This window comes from Mustela lutreola, chromosome X, assembly GCF_030435805.1.
Source record: "Mustela lutreola isolate mMusLut2 chromosome X, mMusLut2.pri, whole genome shotgun sequence".
In the NCBI taxonomy this organism is placed as follows: Eukaryota; Metazoa; Chordata; class Mammalia; order Carnivora; family Mustelidae; genus Mustela; species Mustela lutreola.
The window spans coordinates 50,216,677-50,232,945 of NC_081308.1; positions in this window are offsets into that span (position 1 = coordinate 50,216,677).

The following is a 16,269-nucleotide window of genomic DNA, read 5'->3' on the forward strand; positions in this document are numbered from 1 at the left end:
TGCTTAACACAAGAATTGTTTAGGTCAACAGACACTTACTCCCAAGTTCACCTGAAATCTAAGCACAGTTCTAAATACCAATTTTGCAATCAGCTTTCTGTGTCATATAGGTGCTATGAGTGTTAAATGAGATAATGCCTAACACAATAAGGGTGATGATGAGTAATATGTCTTTAGCACTTATTCTGAAACTTGCACTGAGTTAAGCACTTTATTTATATGTATCATCTCACTATTCCTCATCACAGGGCTATTATGATCCCCATTTTAAATGCAGAAAAGAAGGCTGAGAGTAGAAAGAACTTACCCAAGGTCACAGTTAGAGCCAGGATTCGAACAAAGTGCATTCGATGCCAGAGTTTATGTTCTTTAATTACCACCCACACTGTCCCTCCAAGTATAAAAGTGTTTGGCATGTCAAAACAATTAACAATTCTTAGATTATGTTTTACTTTCTAATTTTATAAGCACCTATCTACATTTATTGAACGCTTGCTACGTAGCAGAGACTTTGCTATGTATTAATTAGCTGAACATTTAAAACTGCACAATGAAGTTGGTACTATTATCTCTAGTTCAAAACTCAGGAAGCTGAGAGACTAAGAAACATGACAAAAGTAACACAGCTAGCAGAAGGTTGGCACTAGCAATGTGTTTGATACTCTAAAGGAGGAGAGGTATTAGATTCAGGCCTTGAAGAAATCTGGAAAACCACTTAGTAAGTAATCATGATCCCTTCTCCCATTCCAGACAAGGTGGTATAAGGAAAAGAGAATGGAGCCTTGAGGCAAATGAGACCTGGGGGAATAATGCCCACTTTCCTCCAAATGGTTCCAGTAGAGTATGAGATGTTTCTAGATTTTTCACTTTCTGTAGAAAGACAAATAGGCTAATCCACTTCATAAGGGCAAGACAAAGGAAGCTTTAAAGACTGTTTAAGAAGAAGGTAATAATGGTGGTGGTGGATTCCTTCTTTTGGGCTCATAGCTAATCATCCCATCTGTCTCATATAACTTACCTTTTCTCTTCTTCAACAGAAAGGAAAAATAGGTTACCTAACTACCTTTCTGAACTTTTTTTAGAGGGAAAGAGTGAGCACAAGCAATGGGGATGGCTGAGGGAGAGGGAGAGAGAATCTTAAGCAGGCTCCATGTCCAGTGCAGAGCTGGATGCAGGGTTTGATCTCACAATGCTGAGATCATCTGAGCTGAAATCAAGAGTTGGAATTTTAACCAATTGAGCAATGCAGGTGCATCTCCCTACCTTTTAGATTTAGTTTCAAATCATAGAGTTATAGGGACAAAACTTCTAACTCGGTCCTATCACATCCTCTCTGTGACAGTGGGCATTCCACTTCCTCTCTCCAAGCCTCAGTTTCTACATCTGCAAAATGGGGGAAAATGTTCCCTCATTGAGCTTGTATGAGGATTTAATGTGATAGCATGCCCAAAGTCCTCAATATAATGTCTTAAATCAACAAATGTCAGGATGAAAACTCCACCTTTTATAAAGTTGCTCAAGTAGACAGTGAATCAGGACCATTTTCAGTAATAACAGTGCACTCTGGTATACATTCTCTGAGGTGCCTCCTTGATAAGTGGCATCTTCATCAGCCTGTCTGTCTGGTCTTAAGAAGAAACACCTGGTGTCTGAAGCCCTGGGGATACAGAAAGCCTGATTTAGCCTGAAAGATGGATGAAAACACAGACCAACTCAGGAGACACGGCCAAAGATCTCCATCAGAAACATTCCCAGAGAGGATGGAAGGCTGAAAGGCTCTAGTTGCTGATGGCTTACTTGCCCTTCATTATTATTTTGCCCATCTTAAAATATTTCTAAATTCAGGACTCTTTCAGTTTCCCTTTTCTATAAACCCCTGTCACCCAGGGCACAAGTTGATGCATACATAGTCCTTTCTTACCCAAAGCCAAACAGTGCTTTGTAAACCAATAATAGAATGGCAGAGTTAGAGCTCATCTAATCTAATCCATCATTTAGTAGATGAAGAAACTGAGGCCCAGAAAGACTAAGTGGTTTAGCTACATTATACCTACAAAAGTCATCAAGAATTTTTGTCCTTCTAATCTATGGGCATGGACTGTTTTTTTTTTTTTTTTTCCATTTCTTTGTGTCATCTTCAATTGCTTTCATCAGTATATTATAGTTTTCATACCAGAGGACTTTGACCTCTTTGCTTAGGTTGATTCCTATGTATCTTGTATTTAGTGCAATTGTAAATGGGATTGATTTCTTGATGTCCCTTTCTTTTCCTTTATTATTTGTGTATATAAACACAACAGATTTCTGTAGGTTGATTTTGTACCTGCAACTTCACTGAATTCATTTATCAGTTCTAACAGGGTTTTTGGTTTTGTTTTGCTTTGTTTTTGTGGAGTATTTTAAAAAATATTTTATTTATTTATTTCACAGACAGAGATCACAAGTAGGCGGAGAGGCAGGCAGAGAGAGAGGAGGAATCAAGCTCCCTGCAGAGCAGAGAGCCCAATGTGGGGCTCAATCCCAGGACCCTGGGATCATGACCTGAGCCGAAGGCAGAGGCCTTAACCCAGTGAGCCACCCAGGCACCCCTGTTTTTGTGGAGTATTGTGTTTTTCTTTTTTTAAGATTTTTATTTATTTGACAGGGAGAGAGAGATAGAGAGATAGATATCACAAGAAGTCAGAGAGGCAGGCAGAGAGAGAGGGGGAAGCAGGTTCCCTACTAAGTGGAGAGCCCAATGAGGGCCTCGATCCCAGGACCCTGAGATCATGACCTGAGCTGAAGGCAGAAGCTTAACCCACTGAGCCACCCAGGCCCCCCAAGTTTTAGGTTTTCTATATAGAGTGTAATGTCTTCTGTAAAGAGTGGAGGTTTTACTTCTAGCTTGCCAAATTGGATGTCTTTTATTTCTTTTTGTTGTCTGATTCCTGAGACTTCAGCACTATGTTAAATAAAAATTATGAATCCCACCAAAAAATGCTACAACTTATACAGGAATTCAGCAAAGTCACAGGATATAAAACCAATATATAGAAGTCAGTTGCATGTCACTAACAGTAAAGCAGAAGAAAGAGATATCGAATAATCCTATTTACAACTGGACCAAAACCCATAAAATACTTAGGAAGAAACCTAACAAAAGAGGTAAACAATCTGTACTAAAAAGTATAGAACACTTAGGCATTGAGGGGACAAGATGACATAAAAGTAGGGGACCTTATTTTATCTGTTCCCTTGAATTTTGCTAGATAACTAACAAATAATTCTAAACACCTATGAATTCAACCTGAGATATAAGAAAAGAGTTGCTGGAATTCTACAAATAGAAAATCAACCACTTTTTGCAAGGTACAAGGTACAGAGAAGTGAATCTGGGAGGATATATTGGAAGATACAGAGCAGGAGGAGGAAGCCTCCATAAACAAGCTACCAGAAAGTGATAAACCTCCAGCGCACAATATTGGAATATTTAAAATTTTCTCTACTGAGAGACACCCCTTCCTGAAAAGTGTTCAAGTGGTAAAGCAGGGAAGAATCCTAGATGGGGCAGGGTCTCAGAATCCCCTGAGGGGTCACAGAACAAATGAGGGTGCCTGAGCTGGCAGAGCTTCTAAGCACTGGAACAAAGAAACTAATTAGGGTCAGCAACCCCAGGATAGACCTCTCAGCTCTGTTCACCAAAAACAGTGAACCGTGGTACACCTGGGCCAACATTCTCCATGTTGTGGTCCTACAAAGGGCAGACATGCAGCGACCCATTGCCTCCCCCCAGGAGGATCAGTGTGGGCATGCACAGCAGGAGTCCGCAGAGTTTTGCACACAGAAAAGTGAAGACCACTTACCCCTGAGGGTTTACTGAAGAAAGGGTACCAGGATTTTTCAACTCTGAGGTCAGAGATCAGGGCATGGCCATTTTTATTTTCATACTCTAAAGAGTATGCAATTGTGCACCACAAGAGTCTGCAGAGTTTGGTGCACCTGAGAGGGATTGACTGCCTTTCCGTGAGGATGCCCTAAGAGTGGGGACATGATCATTCAGCCCTGGGGCTGGAGATCACTGCACCATTTTTTTAAATTTTTTATTTTTTATAAACATATATTATTTTTATCCCCAGGGGTACAGGTCTGTGAATCACCAGGTTTACACACTTCACAGCACTCACCAAAGAACATACCCTCCCCAATGTCCATAATCCCACCCCTTTCTCCCAAACCCCCTACCCCCAGCAACCCTCAGTTTGTTTTGTGAGATTAAGAGTCACTTATGGTTTGTCTCCCTCCCAATCCCATCGTGTTTCATTGATTCTTCTCCTACCCACCTAAGCCCCCATGTTGCATCACCACTTCCTCATATCAGGGAGATCATATGATAGTTGTCTTTCTCCACTTGACTTATTTCACTAAGCATGATACGCTCTAGTTCCATCCATCTTGTCGCAAATGGCAAGAATTCATTTCTTTTGATGGCTGCATAGTATTCCATTGTGTATATATACCACATCCAAGATTCATTGTTTTTGAACCACACCAAGTGTTCCATGCATTCCCTTATTCCCTCCAAATCCCAGAGTTTGATTTTCAGAGTCCATAATTTCTCATGTTTTGTCTCCCCTTCTGATTTTTATCAATTCACTTTTCCTTTCCTTCTCCTAATGTCCTCCATATTATTCCTTATGTGTCACAAGTAAGTGAAGCCATATGATAATTGATTCTCTCTGCTTGACTTATTTCACTCAGCACAATCTCCTCCATTCCCATCCAGTTGAAACAAAAGCTGGGTATTCATTCATTTTGATGCAGGCATAATATTCCATTGTATATATGGACCATATATTCTTTACGCATTCAACTATGGAAGGGTATCTTGGCTCGTTCCACAGTTGGGCAACTGTGGCCATTGCTGCTATGAACATTGGGATACATATAGCTCTTTTTTCATTACATCAGTATCTTTGGGGTAAATACTCAGTAGTTCTATTGCAGAGTCATAGGGTAGCTAAATTTTTATTTATTTATTTATTTATTTGAGTACTTGTTATTTTCTTTCTTTTTTCTTTTTTAATTTTTTTTAATTTTTTAAATTTCTTTTCAGTATACCAGAATTCATTGTTTATGCACCACAACCAATGCTCCATGCAATACATGCCCTCCATAATACCCATAATACCCAGGCTCACCCAACCTCCACCCCCTTCAAAGCCCTCAGATTGATTTTCAGAGTCCATAGTCTCTCATGATTTGTCTCCTCCTCCAATTTCCCCAAAATCCCTTCTTTTCTCCATCTCCCCATGTCCTCTGTGTTATTTCTTATGCTCCACAAATTAGTAAAACCATATGATAATTGAATCTCTCTGCATGACTTATATCACTGAGCATAATCTCTTCCAGTCCTGTCCATATTGATACAAAAGTTGGGTGTTTATCCTTTCTGATGGAGGCATAATACCCCATAGTGTATATGGGCCACATCTTCCTTATCCATTCGTCTGTTGAAGGGCATCTTGGTTCTTTCCAGTTTGGTGACTGTGGCCATTGCTGCTATGAACATTGGGGTACAGATGGCCCTTCTTTTCACTACATCTGTATCTTTGGGGTAAATACCCAGTAGTGCAATGGAAGGGTCATAGGGAAGCTCTATTTTTAATTTCTTGAGGAATCTCCACACTGTTCTCCAAAGTGGCAGCAGCAACTTGCATTCCCACCAAAAGTGTAAGAGGATTCCCCTTTCTCCACATCGTCTCCAACACATGCTGTTTACTGTCTTCTTAGTTTTGGCCATGCTAACTGGTTTAAGGTGGTATCTCAATGTGCTTTTGATTTGAATTCCCCTGAAGGCTAGTGATGATGAACACTTTTTCATGTGTCTGATAGGCATTAGTATGTTTTCATTGATATCCATTAGTATGTTTTCATTGTTAATGACAACTGCCCATTTTTTGACATGATTCTCTGGTCTTTGTGTGTTGATTTTGAGGAGTACTTTATAGATCCTGTATATCAGCCTTTTGTCTGTACAGTCACTTGCGAATATCTTCTCCCATTTGTGGGTTACCTCTCTGTTTTGATTTGTTTTTTATTTTTATTTTTTTTTTAAATTTGTTTTTGTTTTGATTTGTTTTGATTTGAAATTCAAATCAAAACCACATTGAGATAGCACCTTATACCAGTTAGAATGACCAAAATTAACAAGATAAGAAACATCAAGTGTTGGAGAAGATATGGGGAGAGGGGAACCATCTTACACTGTTGGTGGGAATGTACATTGGTGCAGACACTTTGGACAACAGTGTGGAGATTCCTCAAAAAATTAAAAGTAGGATGAGACAAGATGGCAGAGAAATAAGAGGTGCTGTTTCAACCTGTCCCCTAAAGGGAGCTGATTACCTGAACTCTGATCATGCATGAAATCAGCCTGAGATTAGAATTATATACTTCTGGATCTCTACAAGGGCAGGAGATATCAATGGACAGGTAAAGTGGAGTGGGAATATTGGACTGATATTGGAAGATAAACAAAAGGGGGAGGGAGCCACCAGAAGCAACCCGTTGGAAAGTAATACCCTAATACAAGAGTGCCCTGTGATTGGGGACCAGCATTAACTTGGAGTGTGGTTAAAAGCGCTCAAAAAGAGTGAAATATCTTAATGGGAAATTAGTGGAATTGGGCAGTTAAGGACAGGGACTTAAGCCCACAGACCCAGGATGGCCACCACTGGCAGGGAACCAGAGAGAGGAGCAAAAAAGCAATATCTTGGTCCCTGAGCTGCTGGTGTGACTGAGACCCTCTGGGTGGCAGTGCCTGTGAGGGTGAGGGAGTCTGCTGTGGATGCCAGCCCACCCAGCAGAACCACAGCCTTGTGCACTCTGTATGTGTGCTGTGCACCCCGGGTCTGAGTAACGCCCTACACCCTCCCCTGAGAGAGGTCCGTGCAGGCATCAGCCAGCCTGCACTCTCTAGGACCTGGAGAGTCTGAGCACTCTCAGCCCAGGCCAACATGAAAATCTCAGTGTGCAACCTCTGCTTGGGACCTCTCTGTTGGTCTGGAGCTGCCCAGACAGCCGAGGCTAGTATTTCTTGTGGTATTGGGTACAAGCGAGAGTTCCTGTCACCCCAGAGACCATGACTGGGGATGTGCTCTGCCAGCGGTGGAGGGGGAATTTATGTGCTCTGGAGAACCCAGAGGTGAACAGACCGAGGCTTCTTCTTGATGAGATGGAGGCTGCAGTTTTCTTTTCTCTAAACCTCCAAGGAACCAACAAAAGCCTCCATGGGGAGAAACAAACAAACAAACAAAATCCTCCAGAGAAAAAAAGCCTGAAAAACCTGTTTCCTCAGAGCCCTGCCCCTTGATGGAGGCAGGTGGACTTAACTCTACTAACAGTCCCTGAAAACCATGTGGCAGGTCCCTCCCCCAGAAAGGCAGCCAAAAAAAAAAAAAAAAAAAAAAACCCACAAAAGAAAAAAACACACAAGAGGACAGCCACTACTGCTTCATAGACACAACTTCTATTTTTAATTCGTTCCCACTATTCTGGTTCTTTTTATTTCTTTTTATATAACTTTTTAACCTATTTACCATCACAATGAGATATTCAGTACATCAAATTCCATAATAACCTTTTAACCTGAACTTTTTTGATACATATGCCTATGTTTTTCTTTTGCTTTTCTATTTTTCAATTTATTTTATTTTATTTTTTATTTCTTTAAATATTCATATAGAGATAAGCTTTACGGTAATCCCCTTTCCCCAAACAATGATACCCTTATTGGTAAACCAGGTTTAATCCCCCTTTGTCTCAGGAAAGTTGAGTCCTTTAAGAAAGATATCAAGATACATCCAGGAAGAATCAAAATAAGCTTCCTCGCTCACAATGAGAATTTATAACCACTCTTCCATCTTCTTCTTCTGTCAGTGTTTCTGTGTATTTGTTTTTGTTCTGGTAGTATATAAGTCTTATACTTGGGGTTCATTTTGACGGGATTCTTCTTTTATTTATTTATTTTTTCTCTTCTCATCTACTTTTGTTGGTCTTTTTGTTTGTCTGTTTTTGTTTGTATACTTCATAAATCATACCTTTGGGGCCCATTTGAGCTGGGCCTTCTCTCTTTTTTTATGTCTTTTTTTCTGTCTCTCTCTCTCTCTCTCTCTCTTTTTTCTTTCTTTTTGGTGTGGACTCTCGACTGCTTGGAAGTGTTCCAGGGTGTACTTTGCCTGCACCACAGTTGATACATTCAGCTACACATCCCCTCAGCCATCTCTCACCAAAATGACTAGGAGAAGGAATGCCCAATAGAAGAAAAATTGAGAGACTGGGCCCTCTCTATCAGAGCTATTGGATATGGACATAGACAGTATGTCAGAAAGGGAATTAAGGTTAGCAATTATCTATGCAATAGCTAGATTGGAGAAAGCCTTTGATGACAAAATGGAATTGATTAGGGCAGAAGTGAAAGCCACCAGGGATGATTTTCACAATGCTCTCAATGAGTTTCAATCTAATCTAAATTCTCTAAAGCTAAGGTAATGGAGGCAGAAGACAGAATTACTGATCTGGAGGACAAACAGATAGAAAAATAAAGGATCAGGAGGAATCCTGCAATGAACAGCTTAGAAGCCATGAAAACAGAATTAGGGAAATAAGTGACGCCATGAAACGTTCCATCCTCAGAATTATTGGAATCCCTGAGGGGAAGGAGAAAGAAAGAAGACTAGAAGATATAGTTAAACAAATTCTCCATGAAAATTTTCCAAATCTGAGTGAATGGAATCAGCGTTCGTGTACTAGAGACAGAAAGATTTACCCTAAGATCATAGACTCTAGAAAAGCCTCGAGACAGCTGATTGTGAAAATGATGAATCATAATTGTAGACAGGAGCTCTTGAAAGCAGCTAGAACAAAAAAAATTCCTTACGTAGAGAGGAAAGCCCATCAGAATAACATCAGACCTGTCCACAGAAACCTGGCACTGGCAAGCCAGGAAGGGCTGGCAAGACATATTGAGAACACTAAACGAGAAGAACATGCAGCCAAGAATACTTTCTCCAGCAAGACTGATTCAAAATGGATAGAGAAATAAAGAGCTTCCAAGACTGGCAAGGATTAAAAGAGTATGTGACCACCAAGCTGACACTGCAAGAAATATTAAGGGGGGGTTTATAAAAAAGGAAAAAATCCCAAGAATATCATTGAACAGAAATATATGGAGACAAGCTATAGAAACAAAGACATCACAGGTAACACGATGTCAATAAAAATGTATCTCTCAATAATCACTTCCAAGGTGAGTGGCCTAAATGCACCCATAAAATGACACAGGGTTGAAGACTGGATAAAATGACAGGACCCATGCATATCTTGTCTACAAGAGACCCATTTTGAACCTAAGGATACAACCAGACTCAAAGTGAAAGGATGAAGAAACATCTTTCATGCCAATGGGCCACAAAAGAAGGCTGGAGTAGTGATTCTCATATCAGATCAATTAGATTTTAAACTAAAGACTGTAGTCAGAGATACAGAAGGACACTACATCATTCTTAAAGGGACTATCCACCAAGATGATCTAACAATTGTAAATATCTATGCCCCCAATATGGAAGCAGCCAATTACATAAGAAAACTGTTAATCAAGATAAAGAGACATATTGATATGAATACATTAATAGTAGGAGATCTTAACATGCTTCTCTCAGTAATAGACAGATCATCAAAGCAAAAAATCAATAAAGAAACAAGAGCATTGAATGACACATTGGACAAATGGACCTCATATATACAGAATATACAGAATATTCCACCCTAAAACAACAGAATACTCATTCTTATTAAGTGCACATGGAACCTTCTCCAGAATAGACCACATACTGGGTCACAAATCAAGACTCAACCGATACCACCAAAGACTGAGATTTTCCTTGCACATTCTCAGATCACAATGCTTTGAAACTGGAGTTCAATCACAAGGAAAAGTTCTGAAGGAACTCAAACACCTGGAAGCTAAAGACCACCTTGCTTAAATATGCTTGGATCAACCAGGAGATCAAAGAAGAACTTAATTCATGGAAACCAATATGTATGAAGACACTATGGTCCAAAACCTATGGGATACAGCAAAGATGTTCCTAAGAGGGTAATACATAGTCATACAATCCTCCCTCAAAAAAACTGAAAAATGCAGAATACACCAGCTGTCTCTACACCTTAAAGAACTGGAGAATCAACAACAAATCAAGCCAACCACACACACAAGAAGGGAAATAATCAAGATTAGAGCAGAGATCAATGAGGTAGAAACTAGAAATACAGTGGAATGTATCAATGAAACCAGATTCTGTTTTTTTGAAAGAATCAATAAGATCAATAAACCATTGGCCACACTAATCCAAAAAAAAGAGAGAAGACCAAATTCATAAAATTATGAATAAAAAGGGAGAGACCACAACTAACAGCAAGGAAATAGAAACAATCATCAGAAATTATTATCAACAGTTATGTGTCAATAAGTTAAACAACCTAGATGAAATGGATGCATTCCTGGAAAACTAAAAACTCCCAAAATTGAACCAGGAAGAAATTGACAACCTGAGTAGATCAATATCTACTAACAAGATTGAAGCAGTGATCACAAACCTTCCAAAAAACAAGAGCCCAGGACCTGACGAATTCCCTGGGGAATCCTACCAAACGTTCAAAGAGGAAATAACACCTATTCTCCTGAAGCTGTTTCAAAAAATTGAAGCAGAAGGAAAACTTTCAGACTCTTTTTATGAATCTGGATTTACCCTGATCCCCAAAGCAGGCAAAGACCCCACCAAAAAAAAGAATTTCAGACCAATGTCCCTGATGAATATAGATGATAAGATTCTCAACAAGATCATAGCTAATAGGATCCAACAGCACATTAAGATTATCCACCATGACCAGTGGGATTCATCCCTGGGTTGCTACGATGGTTCAACATTTGCAAATCAATCATTGTGATAGAACAAATCAATAAGAGAAGAGAGAAGAACCACATGGTCCTCTCAATTGATGCAGAAACAACATTTGTCAAAATCCAGCATCCTTTCTGGATTAAAACTCTTCAAAGTATAGGGATAGAGGGAACATTCCTCAACTTCATAAAATCTATCTATGAAAAACCTACAGCAAATATCTTCTTCAATGGGAAAAAATAGAGCCTTCCCATTGAGATCAGGAGCACAGCAAGGATGGCTACTCTCCCCACTCTTGTTCAACATAGTATTAGAAGTCCTAGCAACAGCAGTCATACAACAAAGAGAAATAAAAGATATTTGAATTAGCAATGAAGACATTAAACTCTCTCTCTTTACAGATGACACAATACCTTATCTGGAAAACCCAAAAGAATCTATCCCCAAACCACTAGAACTCATATAGCAATTCAGTAATGTGACAGGATACAAAATCAATGCACAGAAATTAGTTGCTTTCTTATACACTAACAATGAAAATACAGAAAGGGAAATTAGAGAATTGATTCCATTTACTATAGCACCAAGAACCATAAGATACCTAGGAATAAACCTAACCAAAGAGGGAAAGGGTCTGTACTCGAGGAACTACAAAACACTCATGAAAGAAATCAAAGAAGACTCAAAAAGATGGAAGACCATTCCATGCTCTTGGATTGGAAGAATAAGCATTTTTAAAATATCTATATTGCCTAGAGCAATCTATACTTTCAAAGGTATTTCGATCAAAATTCCACCAGCACTTTTCAAAGAGCTGGAGTAAATAATCCAAAAATTTGTATGGAGTCCGAAGAGACCCCGAATTGCTAAAGAAATGTTGAAAAAGTAAAACAGAACTGGGGCATGGTACTGGCACAAGAACAGACACATAGACCATTGCAATAGAGTAGAGAGCCCAGATATGGACCCTCAGCTCTGTTGTACACTAATCTTCAACAAAGTAAGAAAAAATATACAGTGGAAAAAAGACAGTCTCTTCAACAAATGGTGCTGGGAAAATTGGACAACTATGTGTAGAAGAATGAAACTCGACCATTCTCTTACACCTTACACAAAGATAACACCAAAATGGAGAAATGACTTTAAAGTGGGGCATGAATCCTAGAGAAGAACATAGGTAGTAACCTCTTGGACATCAGCCACAGCACCTTCTTTCAAGATACGTCTCCAAAGGCAAAGGAAATAAAAGTGAAAATGAACTTTTGGGACTTCATCAATATCAAAATCTTCTGCACAGCAGCAAAGTAAACAGTCAACAAAACATAAAGGCAATGCACGGAATGAGAGTAGATATTCCCAAATGACAGTACAGAGAAAGGGCCAATATCCAGGATCTATAAAGAACTCCTCAAACTCAACACATGCAAAACAGTTAATCATGTCAAAAAAATGGTCAGAAGACATGAATAGACATTTTTCCAATAAAGATATACAAATGGCTAACAGACACATGAAAAAATGTTCATCATCACTAGCCATTAGGGAGATTCCAATTAAAACCACATTGAGATACCACCTTACACCAGTTAGAATGGCCAAAATTAACAATTGGGCTGGAGAAGATGTGGAGAAAGGGGAACGCTCTTACACTGTTGGTAGGAATACAAATTGCTGCAGCCACTTTGAAGAACAATGTGGAGATTCCTTAAGAAATTAAAAATAGAGCTTCCTATGACCCTGCCACTGCAGTAGTGCATATTTGCCCCAAAGATACAGATATAGATGAGAATGAAAACACAACTGTACAAATACTTTAGGATACAGCAGATTTAGTCCTTAAAGATAAGTACATAACAATACAAACCATTCTCAAAAAATTAGAAAGATCTCAAATACACAACCGAACCTTACATTTGAAGTAACTGGAGAAAGAACAGCAAATAAATCCTAAACCAAGGAGGAGAAGAGAAATAATAAAGGTCAGAGTAGAGATAGATGAAGTAGAAACCAGAACAATGGAACAGATCAATGAAACTAGATACTGGTTTTTGGAAGTAATTAATAAGATCAATAAACCCCTAGCCAGACATAGCAAAACAAAAACAGAACAGACTCAAATTAATAAGTCATGAATAAAGCAGGAGGGATTATGACCAAAAACAAGGAAACACAATTTGAAAAACATACTATGAGAAATTTTATGCCAACAAATTATGCAATCTGGAAGTAATGGATGTATTCCTCAAAAAGAATAAACTACCCAAAATGAAACAGGAAGAAAAAAAAATACCTCAGCTGTCCCATAACCAACAAGGAAATTGAATCAGTAATAAAAAATCTCCCAAGAATCCCAGGGTCAGATGGTATCCCTGGGGAATTCTACCAAATATTTATTGAAGAACTAATATTCATATTTCTGAAGCTGTTTTAAAAGATAGAAATGGGAACTTTTGTAGCAACATGGACGGGACTGGAAGAGATTATGCTGAGTGAAATAAGTCAAGCAAAGAGAGTCAATTATCATATGGTTTCACTTATTTGTGGAGCATAACAAATAGCATGGAGGACATGGGGAGTTAGAGAGGAGAAGAGGGTTGGGGGAAATTGGAAGGGGAGGTGAACCATGAAAGACTATGGAGTCTGAAAAACAATCTGAGGGGTTTGAAGTGGCTGGGGGGGGATGTTGGGGTACCAGGTGGTGGGTATAATAGAGGGGATGGATTGCATGGAGCACTGGGTGTGGTGAAAAAATAATGAATACTGTTATGATGAAAATAAATAAAAAATTTAAAAAAGATAGAAATGGAAGCAGTACTTCTAAACTCATTCCATGAGGCAAGCATTACCTTGATTCCAAAACCATACATAGAACCCATTAAAAAGGAGAATTACAAATCAATATCCTTGATGAACACATATGTCTAAATTTTCATTTAGATACTAGCTGATAGGATACAATAGTACATTAAAAGAATTATTCCCCACAACCAAGTGGGATTTATTCCTGGGCTACAAGGGTAGCTCAACTTTTGCAAATCAATGTGATACATCACATTCATAGAAGAAAGGACAAGAAACATATAAATAATGAATCATGGAACACTATATCAAAAAACAAATGATGTACTTATTGTATGGTGACTAACATAACATGATAAAAAAAATCATACCTTAAAAACAACAAGAACAACAGGGGCACCTGGGTGCTCAGAGGGTTAAGCCTCTGCCTTCAGCTTAAATCATGATCCCAGGGTCCTGGGATCGAGCCCCACATTGGGCTCTCTGCTCAAAGGGGAGCCTGCTTCCTCCTCTCTATCTGCCTGTTTTTCTGCCTACTTGTGATCTCTGTCTGTCAAATAAATAAAATCTTTAAAAACAACAACAACAACAACAACAACAAAATATGATCCTCTCAATTGATACAGTAAAATCATTTGCCAAAATACAGCATCTTTTCTTGATTGTTTCTACATTGTCCACAGTGAAGGGGTTGAGGGAACATACCCACAGAGAATATCATTGTCAATGGAGAAAACAGAGCTTTTCCCCTAAGTTCAGGAATATGACAAGAATACACACTCTCACCACTCTTATTTAACATAGTACTAGAAGACCTAACCTCTGCAGTCAGACAAAAAAAAAGAAATAAAACACATTCAAACTGGCAAAGAAGTCAAACTCTCTCTTTTCCCAGATGACATGATACTTCAAGTGGAAAACCCCAAAGGCTCCACACCAAATTTGCTAGAACTCATATAGAAATTCAGCAATGTGGCAGGATATAAAATCAATACACAGAAATCAGTTGCATTTCTATACACTAAAAATGAGACTGAAGAAAGAGAAATTAAAAAACTGATCCCATTTACAATTGTACCAAAACCCATAAGATATCTAGGAATAAACCTAACCAAAGAGGTAAAGAATCTATACTCTAAAAACTACAGAACACTTCCAAAAGAAATAAATGGGAAAAAATTCTATGCCCATGGCTTGGAATAATAAATACTTTGAAAATGTCAATGCTTCCCAGAGCAATCTACACATTCATGGTAACTCTTATCAAAATACCATGGACATTTTTTCCAGAGCTGGATTTAATAATCCTAAAATTTGTATGGAACCAGAAAGACACCAAATACCCAGAAGAATGTTAAAATAGAAAACCAACTCTGTTGGTATCACAGTGCCTGACTTCAAGCTATATTACAAAGCCATAATCATAAGGACAGCATGGTCCTGGCACAAAAGCAGATACATAGATCAATGGAACAGAAATAGAGAATCCATAAATGGACCCTGAACTTTATGGTCAACTAATCTTTGAAAAAGCAGGAAAGGATATCTAATGGAAAAAAGAGTCTCTTCAATAAATGGTGCTGGGAAAGTTGGGCAGCCACATGTAGAAGAATGAAACTGGACAAGCTTCTTACAGCATACACAAAGATAAACACAAAATGAGTGGAAGATCTAAATGTGAGTCAAACTCCTACAGGAGAACACAGGCAGAAACGTCTTCATCCTCAGCTGCAACAACTTCTTGCTAGACATGTCTCCAAAGATTGGGGGGGAAAAAGCAAAAAATGAACTTTGGGGACTTCATCAAGATAAAAAGCTTCTGCAAAGCAAAGGAAACAGTCAACAAAACTGAAAGTCAACCCATGGAAAGGGAGAAAATATTTGCAAATGATGTATCAGATAAAGGGCTAATAACAATGATCTCTAAAGAATTTATCAAACTCCACAAGCAAAAAAACAAATAATCTAGTCAAGAAATGGGAAGAATACATGAACAGACATTTCTCCAAAAAGACACACCCACCTCCAACAGACACATGAAAAAATGCTCCACATCACTCAGCAACAAGGTTATATCAAAACCACAATGAGATACCACATCAAGCCAGTTAGAGCAGCAAAAATCGACAAGGCAAGAAACAACAAGTGTTGGCAATGATGTGGAGAAATGGGAACCCTCCTACATTGTTGGTGGGAATGCAAGCTGAGACAGCCACTCTGGGAAAGGGTATGGATGTTCCTCAAGCAATTAAAAATACAGCTACCCCATGACCCAGCAATGGCATTACTGGGTATTTATTTCAATGATACAATGTAGTGATACATAGGGGCACCTGCACCCTAATGTTCATAGAGGCAATATCCACAATAGCTAAATTGTGGAAAGAGCTGAGATGTCCATCAACAGATGAATGGATAAATATGATTTGAGATAGATAGATGATAGATAGATAGATAGATAGATATAGATATCTATATATCTATAAGTCTATATATCTCTCTCTACATATGTCATGGACTATATTACTCA